This window comes from Siphateles boraxobius, unplaced genomic scaffold, assembly GCF_051911475.1.
Source record: "Siphateles boraxobius isolate OS27281-9 unplaced genomic scaffold, OSU_SipBor_1 43, whole genome shotgun sequence".
Lineage (NCBI taxonomy): Eukaryota > Metazoa > Chordata > Actinopteri > Cypriniformes > Leuciscidae > Siphateles > Siphateles boraxobius.
Window position 1 is genome coordinate 1,679,267 of NW_027509064.1, and position 12,086 is coordinate 1,691,352.

Consider the following 12,086-nt stretch of genomic DNA (forward strand, 5'->3'; position numbering starts at 1 on the left):
ACATAGTTTTAGCTAAATGAATTTCTATATAAATAAAACAGTATATAAATATAAAAATACCTTACATTTCCACAGTGCTGAAGATGTAGTTCTTTATGCAATGATAAAAACAGTCCAAAGTCATAAACAAAATTTTATTCCTTTTTTATTCCTTCAGTGATAAACTACAGGGTGAAATGAATGCATGACCCCCTCACAGAGACGAGAGGAGTTACAGGACAGATGAGCCTCTGGGATGTGCCAATGTCATAGCATATGTAAATTTAGTCTGCTTTCCAGAGTTTTATTCATACTAAATTCATTTGAAATATTAAAAGTTTAAATTAGATCTTTTAAAATTAAAAGACTGTTTAAATCAAAGCTTTAACGTTTTATTAAAATCGTATCTTCTATTTATCTTCTTAGAAGACTTCTGTATGATATAAATGATTTTACATAAATTTAACCTAAGGTATTATTTTTACTAAAGCGTCTGTTCAAAAAATAAAGACAAAAACTGTACTTTGGTATCTTAGATCTTATACAAATTATTTCAAACAGTATTTTTGTCCATGCCGCATGAAACATGTTTTCAAAGTTTGTCACAATGTTTTTTTTGTTTTTGTAGTTGTTGTTTTTGTTTTTAAGAAATCCCAGGACTCTACATTGCTCTTATTTAGATTACGTTGTATCATTTAGAAAACCACCTTACATTTTCAGAGACGCGATGTACCTTTTTTGGTCCATCACACAGCATATTTAATTTTACTCATCTTAATTCAAAGCATGATCTTACTTTTTCTACGGTAGCTATGATCTATTGCACGTATAAGGTGTATATCATTTTTTACTTTTCTTGTATCTCCCGAACTATCCTTAATCAGTGTGGAAACATACAGGGTGAACCCCTTTACTGAGAATATACTATCGGTTATCTACTCAAAATATATATGTAGAACTTTAAAATGTTAGCATTTGTTGATGCGACAGTTTGTCTGTAGGCTGCATGAACAGACTTTGGGGAGAGCTGATGATACCATATAGCAGGAGGCATGCCCTTTGACCTCCTCCATTTTGGAGGCTTACAGCTTAGTCCTAAAGCGGCTACAATAATTTAATTGCTATGTGTAACCTGAAAAAACAAGAGGTGATAAAAAATGTTAACGATGACCTCATGGCTACGGCTGTGAGAGGACTCCATTCCCTACTGAAAGAACATTGTGGACACACAGCTCTGACGTTTTCCAAGAGTATTTTGCCCAGCCTCTTCTTTATAAATAGCCAAGACAAATCATTTCTGGACCAAAAACTTTTGCACCCTCACTCCTCTTACCACCTCATCAAAAGACATGTCTAAAAGTGAGTATTGTCTTTATAATTCATTTATGCTACAGTGAAAGATTGTTTACAAGATTGTTTAAGGAAAAGACGGTATAATTCATTAGTGTTTTAAACATGCTATTGCTGTTATAGCATGCTTTGTTGCTTTTACACATTGTTATATGTTCTATATCAAATGTTTTTGACGTCATATACGTTTCAGAAAAAAAAAAAAAATATATATATATATATATATATATATATATATATATATATATATATATATATATATATATATATATTTCACCCCATCCAATCACATTTTACTGTAGTTGGCCGCTGGGGGGTTTCCATAAAGGACTTTAAAATAGATGTTTTAAATCTTATTTAGATTATTTTAGTCAGACATGGTTATATCTGCATAGGCCTATTTAATTATTTAATCTGTATTTTATTCCTTTTCAGTTACTTACTTTTTAAATTTCGGTAGGCTACTTTTTAATTCTTCTTTTACTTTGTCTTTGATTTTAACTTTTAGCACTTTGCATGATAAAATTGTTTAAAATGTAAGCTATAAATATGAATGGCACAATGTGATAACCAAAATATATAAAAGTTAAGTCAAAGCTATTTATATAGCCTAGCGTTTTTCACAATACACATTCTCATAATTTAGTTATACATTCTGACGCTGGGCACCGTCCAGCGTCTTATTTCAGATGGTTCAATATTTATGATGTTATGCGCCCCTGAATGGAAAAGAACTGTAAACTTCATCATTGTACTGTAATGAACTGCGTTACTGCCTATAGGATGATTGCATGATTTTTTTCCATTTAAAATAACATGGTCTTTCCTTTTCTCTCTCTCTCTAGAGACAGCAAACACTGCAGGACGACCGGACATCCAAGTAACATGTTAGTGTGGTTTATATTTATTTTTAATGAGAAACATTATAGAGTGCAACAGGCGTTTTCTGGAAGTAAAAACACTTCCGGTAACCAGCGACTGTGAAAAAGGGGGCAGGTACTCTATTGGGTGTATAATGAACAATTGATAGATGAACGTCCTGGTTGCGTATGCAACCCACCGTTCCCTGAAGGAGGGAACGGAGGACGTAGTCGACGCCGACTGAAATGGGATCTCGCTAGAGAGCCTGTCTTCTTCGAGTACTATTGAACGAGCCAATGTAATTGGCGTGCGTGATTCGCATCACACACTCCGCCCCCGCGGCGCGGGTATAAATACGGAAGTGGATGCACGCACTAGTTGCTTTTCGCTGAGGAGCCGAGAGTAACCCGGGGTCAGCGGTGGTCCAGCGGTGGTGGCAAGGGGACTACGTCCTCCGTTCCCTCCTTCAGGGAACGGTGGGTTGCATACGCAACCAGGACGTTCCCTTTCAGTCGATAACGTCGGACATAGTCGACGCCGACTGAAATGGGATCAACCATTGAACACGCCACTAACGCTGCCACCTTCCAGTGCCTAAACCAAAGCCTCCTGATGCCCCCGCAAACTTAAGGCGGGGAAGGACAGGGCTTAGGCCAGGGAAGTCACTGCTGTTCCTACAGGACCACTGGGAAAGCGTTCCCCGTACGTTGGAAGGAAGGGACGCTGCGGAAGCCACATCCAACCCGAGGGAGGTAATGTGGAGAATACACATATGAACTGGGCGGAAACCGGGCAGTCTAACATATGGAATGTCACTGGGGTGGCTCCAGCCTAAGACGGGGGGAGACACACCGGACAGTGACGGCAGAGAGACTCTGCCGAGGGAAGACACGGGCTCACCGCAGGGAGCCGTATCGTGGAAGAATACACATATGGGGTCACCGAAGGGACCGCAACATATGGACCCAGCCTAACACAGGTTCCACACTGCTTACGAGTGGTAGGCCTAACACCAGACGTTCCGCACGTCCGACGTCGGAGGGGTGTGGAGGAACTCAACAGGGTTAAATTTTAAGGGAACTCAACTGGAGTAGAAAGGCGCACGTATCCAGTTCACAGGAGGGGAATGGCGCAGCAAGCCGACACTTGAACCGGGCTCACGGTGAAACTGGCTTCATGAGAAGGGAGCCCACGGGAAGCAGCGGTTCAACTAGGTGTCGTCCAGCCCCCAACTCTAGAATCTGTTTAGCAAAGTATATCGTCAACGCCCAGGCGGAGCACTTTACACTCATCATAGAGGAGCTCAACACCTAAGTGGACATGTTGCATCTCGGATCTTTGCCGAAATGAAGGCAAACACTAAGTGCAACTTTGCATGGAAACAGCCTTCCCTCTCTGCTGAATTCCAACAGATATTTGAAGAGCTAGTCTGAGGTCTATGACTTGCATTCTGTACACGTCCAAGCGAACGGACAGAGAAGCCAGGGCTGGATCTGCCTCCTCCAGGGCAGCGCTTGCAGGCTCACCACCTGCTCCTATTACGGGAGAGGTAGGAACCTTGGGCACAATCCGAGCCGGGGTCTCAGCTTGTGAGAGTTAGCCGGCCCAGACTCCAGGCACAATACGTTGACCGAAAGCGAGCAAGTCCCTACCCTCTAGTAGAGACCACGCGAGCAGGAGAACTGATATAACAGAATTTTTAACTCACTGCCTGCAGTGGCTCAGGGGCGGTCTCTGCAGTGCAGTCGCACCAGGGACAAGGCCCAAGAGGATAAAGAGGGACACAAGGATTTACAAGACCTTGCTCCTCAGGAACCTGACGATCAGAACGTGCTTCTGCATACTTCTGCAACACGAAGAGCGTCGTTTAAACACCGAGGCAACATCATTTTGAGGGTGAAGGAAAACAGCCTACTGCTACCCATTTTGCAGGAAAGAGAGCACTGAAGTGATCGAAAGCTTTCAGGATCTCCTCTGGAGAGAAGACGCACTCAACGACTAGGTTCCACTTCTAAAGGCGTAAGCACGCTACCCAATTCTAGGGGGTGCTCGCAGAAGTAATGGTAACTATCACATGTTCTTGTGATAGCCACCTGAACCTCCGCGTTCAGATGTAAGACCGCCCGGAATCTCCGGGGGAAGAACGCGTGTGCCATCGTGCCCCGTCCCCGAATAGAGTTTTCAGGGGAAGTCAGGAAGGCTGTTGAAGGGAACCAGGTCTAGTTGGGCCAATAAGGGGCAACTATGAAGACCTGTTCCTCTCCTGACTTGGCACGTAGGTGCAAGCGACGGGCGCAAAAAGACAGGAGCATTGCTCAACACAACATGTGAAGATCACTGGGCTTCAGGAGCATTTTCTGCTCAGCACTTGGGTGTGACAAGTTCACTGAGCTTCAGGAGCATTCCTGCTCAACACCTGAGTGTGATAAACTCACCGAGCTTCAGGAGCATTTCTGCTCAACACTTGAGTGCGAAGAACTTCACTGAACGACAGGAGCATTTCTGCTCAGCACTTGAGTGTGACAAGTTCACTGAGCTTCAGGAGCATTACTGCTCAACACCTGAGTGTGATAAACTCACTGAGCTGCAGGAGCATTTCTGCTCAACACTTGAGTGCGAAGAACTTCACTGAGCACCAGGAGCATTTCTGCTCAGCACTGCGTGTGACGAATTCACTGAGCTACCTGTGATGAACTCACAGAGCTACAGGAGCATTGCTGCTCAACACCTGAGTGCGATGAACTTCACTGAGTTTCAGGAGCAATTCTGCTCAACATGAAGAGTGATGATTTCACTGACTTGCAGGCCCAAGGCGACCATGAGTCGCAGTAACTTTAAGAAGGCTCACTGGGGTTAAACGCATTTCTGCGGGCCCCTGGGGCAGCTGAGACCCAGTGTTTGTCCAAGGGTAGTCCGCTCGGTTTACCCAAACACTGGCGGAAAAATAAAACCGGGGGGGCAACTGAGCGGCCCCGGAATGGTCATGACCCAGCCGGACCCAGGGGATGGAGTCTCCACTTGCCCTGGCTATAACTGTCGTGAGGCTCGATGGCGGCACGATTGAGTAAGCGGGAGGAGTGGAACAAGGCGCCCTCAGAAGCGTCTGACTCCAAGGAAGAGGTGACGGGTGAGTTTGTGACATGCAGGGGAAGCTTGCGGAACGGTCGCAATGTCTAACAACTCGAGGCACGAATGCCCGTGTAGTCGGGGGTCGCCCAGGCCCCCGTTAAAACACGCCCTTTGTACATGGCCCCTCTGTTGAAGAGGGTTTGGCAGCAGACCGGGATGAACTATAGTCACACAGGGTGAGCTGCTCTGCCACGGTCACCTCGGGACTCGATCGTGAAGCTAGCGCTGAAGCGGTCACATATGGAGGGAGCCAAAGGCTGCAACTACCATATACCCCAGGAGCCTCTGAAAGTTCTTTCAGTGGGACCCTTTCTCACTTCAACACCAGCTGAACATATTCTCATTGGAGAGACATGTTGGACCGAGTACCTCTCCAAAACTAGAAAAGAGATACTCAGCCCGTGGGCGAGATTACTCTCTTCCAGTTGACCTGAAGACCCAACGGGCTCTGGAGCACTCGAGGGGAAGGACACTGTACTGATACTCCACCCTTAGACGCAACACACAGGATGGCCTGCGGTGCAGGAGGTAGAGATCTGAAGCACATGTCTTTCAGGTCAAAGCTGCAGACCAATCTTGGGCCAAGATGGTCACGACCCACCACCTAGTAGCACGAAGAACGAGTTTACAACTGGCCTTCGTACCGGCTGGAGGAGCGGCTATATCAAATCCTTCGCCAGCAGGATAAGATAAGCACGCACAAGTCAGGAGCACTGCTCAACACTCGGTGTGATGAATATCACTGAATTTTCAGGAGCACGTCTGCTCAACACCTAATGTGATGACTATCACTGACTTGAGCGGGGTAACCGAGCCTGAGGTGGGGCAGCCAAGTAGAGAGAGTGGTGTTAGTGTGCTGTGCAACACTTACCTGTCTCCACAAGCGGCAGGGGGCGCGTGAGAAGGCGGATGACCGGGTCCTCGAACGCACCAAGCTGCCTGCTGGCGACCAAGGGGGAGCTGAGGGGTGTAAGGCTATACAGGGTCACACCCGCCAGACTGGCCCTCTTGGGACCCAGGAACAGATGAAATTGCTCTCTCTTTGAAGTGTGGGTACCGCTTGCTCCGCTTTTTTTTTTTTTTTTTTAGGGAGCCAGCGGCGGAACAGACACACACACAAACAAAGGCTCCACCCGGCCCTCACCCGGGGGGAGGGAGTGATCGTGCCACTCCAAGAGCATCTCATCCATTCCTGGGCGGCCCGCTCCGGAATGCTTTCGCTGTCGCTTGCCACCTGGCTTGGCAGCGCCTGGAGCGGGCTGGGAATCTCTACTGCGTCCGGCTCCATGCTGAGGCCTGTGTGGAGGCTGCTGCGGAGGGCCAGCAGGAGCGGCGGCCGGAGAACGCCCACGGCGACGAGCAGGCGGAGGAGCTGCCACCGGCGGCGGGTGGAGGCAGCGGCTGGCCACCGGGGCAGGATGTGCCGGATGACCTCCGTCTGCGCTTGAGCGGCAGAGAACTGTTTGATGCAGTTCTCCACCGCGTCGCCGACCAGCCCAACCTGGGAAATTGGGGAGACCAGGAACCGAACCTTGTCCGCATCCGCCATACCAACCAGGCTGAGCCAACGAAGGCGCTACTGGACCACCAAGGTGGACATCGCCAGACCGATCACGCACGCTACGACACCCGTACCCCGGAGGGTGAGGTCGGATGCAGTGCGGTGCTCACCGATGAGCGCACGGTCTGGATTACCCTCGTGCATGCCATGGGTGCCCTAGCCTGCAGCAACGCCATGGCACGCAAGAGGAAGGGGCTTGCCCACAGGCTTTGTAAGCTCTGCCCGTCGGAACAGACGAAACTCACAGGCCTTAGGGGGGAGACGAGGATCCCCCCAAAAGGCAGAGGCCGCCGGACACAGGTGCACCTGTGTCGACAGACCGCTCCAATGGAGGGACACCTCGCAACCCTTCACCGTTCCTCCATCAAGGGTAATGAGGGGGAAAAGCTAGTCAGGCAGTTTCTGGCAGAGAAAGATGCTGTTCACCACCTGATAAGCTCTCCATGCATTTCGGGAAAGAAAGGCACTGGGGCGGCGAGCTGAGAACCAGCGCGGCCCGCCCCAAGATACCAAACTCCAGATTCCAACCGAGACTGAACTGGACACGGTGGAGGTTCCACTCGAGCCCGGCAGCCTCGGCGGCCCGTTTCAGCATAGCTGATAATTCTGGATCCGGCTCGGGCAACATTGAACTCCCGGAGGGAGACAATGCAGCCGAGTCATCATCTCTAGAAGTCAGCTCACCCTCCGATGCTGCAATCGGCGTCCTGTCCTCCAGGGGAGCCCCGAGTGAAACCACTGGCCCACCCATTACAGATGGACCAGCAGACAACACAGGAGGCTCCAGTGGTTGCAGTGGAAGGGAGGAGTGAGGAGCCCACAGGGAATGGTTACCGGGCGGGACATCCAACACTATCCTCCGGTCACCCATCCCACACAGCACCCGAGGGTGGGGCATGGTAATGGGGGCTCGCTCTCCGCGAACGAAGGCGAGTCTCGCCCTCAACACTGCGACAGTCATGTTCCCACAGAGAAAACATGAGCTGTCCACAAAAGCTGTCTCAGCGTGCTGTAAGCCAAACACGTGACACAACAGTTGTGACCATCAGAGAGAGACAGGGAACGACCGCACCCAGAAACGCACGGGCGGAATGACATCTTGAAAAAGACGCAAACGCACCCGTGTTGCTCTTTCAGAAAATAGGACCGTCACCAGTGCCGGAGCACACAGGGGAATGACCGCGGCAACACTGAACAGAGAACTGAAACAGTGAAGCACTCACTTTTCCGCCCTCTAACCAGCCATCAACACACACAAACATTTAGAAATTTGTTGCTGTTAAAACAGCAGTTGAGAGCTCAAAGCTCGCGATCACCGCTGCACTCGCGCTGTAGAACACCAGCACTGGGAGAGTCTTCCTGAAGAACACCGACACACTCGCTCGTTGTAGACAACAGCACTCTCAGAGACATCAAACGATCGGCTCCGAAGCGAAAGGCAACTAGTGCGTGCATCCACTTCCGTATTTATACCCGCGCCGCGGGGGCGGAGTGTGTGATGCGAATCACGCACGCCAATTACATTGGCTCGTTCAATAGTACTCGAAGAAGACAGGCTCTCTAGTGAGATCCCATTTCAGTCGGCGTCGACTACGTCCGACGTTATCGACTGAAAGGGAACTGACAGATATTTTATGTAAACAGGCAAAATCTCTTCATCTGATGGTGGCCATTTGTTTTCGCCTATCATAACTGGTTTAACTCATGGCTCCTCCATTGGCATCAACATGACTTCTGCCGAATCAAATGTACCGCTTTAATTAATATCAATATAGAAAACTAGGAACAGTACAATTTGAAATAAAACGTTATTTATGTGTTTTAACAGCAAGATAAATTTTTTTAATGTTTATATTTAAAAGAGTTTCTGATATGTTAGTGTTTTACCATAAAGTGTAGACCATGATAATATTAATTAAAGCAGTTTTAATCATTATAAAAACAACTACTTTGGGGATGCATTGGATACGACAAAACCAATAAGAGTCTTTACCGAGTAAAGATTTGGTAAAAGGTTATCTTATTACATATATTTGTAAAGGTTGTTGAACACAATCCCTAAATAAACGAAACAATTGGATTATTTGAACTTAATAGTTTTTGGACTAAATTAAGAATGTTAACCTGATTCAACTAAATGGCATTTAATTAATCTTATGTAATAAACTTAAGTTTACTGAAATAAACAATGTTAATTAAATGCGACATTACCCCGCTATGCAGAACCTGTTGACATAAAAAGTTGAGTAAATCCACCATATGTTTTCCAACAAAATGTTGATTAAACATTAAAAGTTCAAAACATATGGATGGGTGAATGGATCGCGATAAACTCTGTTTAGAAAGTAGCTAGGATGTATTTTATTTTGCGCAGACTTTAAGTGAACTTTTACCAACTATTAAGATGTTAAAGTTCAGTTATAGACCTTTAGCGCATTATTGAGTTTTTTATTGAGTAACCGAATTCAGGGTTGTTCAATAGTTATCAAACACCCGCACTTGGTGAGATTATTCAGAAAAAAGTAATTTTCTGATAAATCATCGTACACGGATGCACTGTGTTTTGTTGTATGCACAGATGTTGAGGGACACTTATAGAAAGATTCATTCTTTGTTTTGGTGTATTTTTTAAAACATAGATAGATGTTTTACACAACCTACATGTCTCAAGTGAAGATGATGGTTTAAACCATCATTTTATTAAATTACACCAATTCCTGTGAATACTGTCGTATATGAACAAAGAGAAGACATAGAGTTGACTAACATTACCGCTAACTGTAGGAACCAGATATCCAGGGGGAATGTGTAAAGAAAAACACCATACAAAACATTACAATCACACCCGGCGATACGATAAGTGTTACGATAGTGTTGTTCAAAATGAAACCGCGGTAAACAATTTAATAACCCTAGAGCTGTTAAACATGCGGTTCAATAACAATGTTCAATATAAACAAGAATCCATCTCTAATGCGACTGAGCTCGTTTCACATATAACTGTTGATAGTTAGGTATAATCGTTAGATAATTTATCAAACAATTGAAATTTACGATATGTTAAAACATTTTGATGATGGGCTTGCACAAAGCATTGACCAGGTCCTTGGCAATGCTTTCACAATTCACAGTCCAGCAGTTCCCTCATCTTCATCCGGCGTGTTGGATTCGCTCGCACATTTGCAACTGATCCATTGTGCAAGTCAAGATCGTCAATGATTGGCTCAATGTTCTTCATTTTTTCAACCAACTGACTGGTGTTTGCTTTCAGAAACCCTTGATGATCTGAGAATATAAAAATTGAAAAATTAAAACAGGAAAAGGAAAATGAAGGCAAAATGGGGAAAGAATATAAAGATTGAATCTAACCTTGTATTGACCTGTTTCTCTTCTTTCCCATTCGCCCCTTTTGGACAGTATTTGGCTTTGATAAAATCTGTAGTAAAATAAATAAGTGCCGTAAAATAAAAGGCTATAGTTACAATTCTGAATAATCCAGGAGCATGACACCAGATAAGATAAATTCATCATGACTTAACTTGATTCAATAGTACCAAAAATATTTCAAATTTGTACATGATACTGTTAGATCAGAATGTAACTTTCCTTAAAATTGGTCCCAAATAGTTAACTCGGACTGCTTAATTAAGATTAATTTTGTACATTACATAGGCGAAAAACTGTTTTAATAGTTTTTCATGCATCACACTTACAATTTGCCGGTACATTTGATTCGTCAGAAGTTATGTTGATCTCAAAGGGGGAGCCATGAGTTAAACCAGTTATAATAGGCGAAAACACATGGCCGCCATCAGATGAAGAGATTTTGCCTGTTTACATAAAATATCTGTCAGTTCATCTGTCAATTGTTCATTTATTTTATTATTGCAACCATGAATTGAGTTAATTCGTCGCTTTGATAAAATCATCAGTAAATAAAAGGCTAATGTAGTATAGTAAAATAATCCAGGAGCATGACAAATTTGTACATGACGCTGTTACATCAGAATGTACATTTCCAATTGGTCCCAAATAGTTAACTCGGACTGCTTAATTAAGATTAATTTAATACATAGGCGAAACTGTTTTATTACACTTACAATGTGCCGGTACATTTGATTCGGCAGAAGTCATGTTGATGTCAATGGAGGAGCCATGAGTTAAACCAGTTATGATAGGCGAAAACAAATGGCCACCATCAGATGAAGAGATTTTGCCTGTTTACATAAAATATCTGTCAGTTCATCTATCAATTGTTCATTATACACCCAATAGAGTACCTGCCCCCTTTTTCACAGTCGCTGTTTACCGGAAGTGTTTTTACTTCCAGAAAACGCCTGTTGCACTCTATAATGTTTCTCATTAAAAATAAATATAAACCACACTAACATGTTACTTGGATGTCCGGTCGTCCTGCAGTGTTTGCTGTCTCTAGAGAGAGAGAGAAAAGGAAAGACCATGTTATTTTAAATGGAAAAAAATCATGCAATCATCCTATAGGCAGTAACGCAGTTCATTACAGTACAATGATGAAGTTTACAGTTCTTTTCCATTCAGGGGCGCATAATATCATAAATATTGAACCATCTGAAATAAGACGCTGGACGGTGCCCAACGTCAGAATGTATAACTAAATTATGAGAATGTGTATTGTGAAAAACGCTAGGCTATATAAATAGCTTTGACTTAACTTTTATATATTTTGGTTATCACATTGTGCCATTCATATTTAAAGCTTACATTTTAAACAATTTTATCATGCAAAGTGCTAAAAGTTAAAATCAAAGACAAAGTAAAAGAAGAATTAAAAAGTAGCCTACCGAAATTTAAAAAGTAAGTAACTGAAAAGGAATAAAATACAGATTAAATAATTAAATAGGCCTATGCAGATATAACCATGTCTGACTAAAATAATCTAAATAAGATTTAAAACATTTATTTTAAAGTCCTTTATGGAAACCCCCCAGCGGCCAACTACAGTAAAATGTGATTGGATGGGGTGAAATATATATATATATATTTTTTTTTTCTGAAACGTATATGACGTCAAAAACATTTGATATAGAACATATAACAATGTGTAAGAGCAACAAAGCATGCTATAACAGCAATAGCATGTTTAAAACACTAATGAATTATACCGTCTTTTCCTTAAACAATCTTGTAAACAATCTTTCACTGTAGCATAAATGAATTATAAAGACAA

The 12,086-nt window shown here is 44.2% G+C and overlaps 1 long non-coding RNA gene across 1 annotated transcript; it reads right to left on the reverse strand.

Annotated features, from left to right (window-relative positions):
- Positions 1-10,068: 10,068 nt before the first annotated feature.
- LOC143708833 (uncharacterized) lies at positions 10,069-11,137 on the reverse strand. The gene is made up of 3 exons (XR_013193670.1): positions 10,981-11,137; positions 10,250-10,316; positions 10,069-10,165 (listed from the first exon to the last, which is right to left on the reverse strand). It is a non-coding gene; the product is annotated as an uncharacterized LOC143708833 (long non-coding RNA).
- Positions 11,138-12,086: the final 949 nt, after the last annotated feature.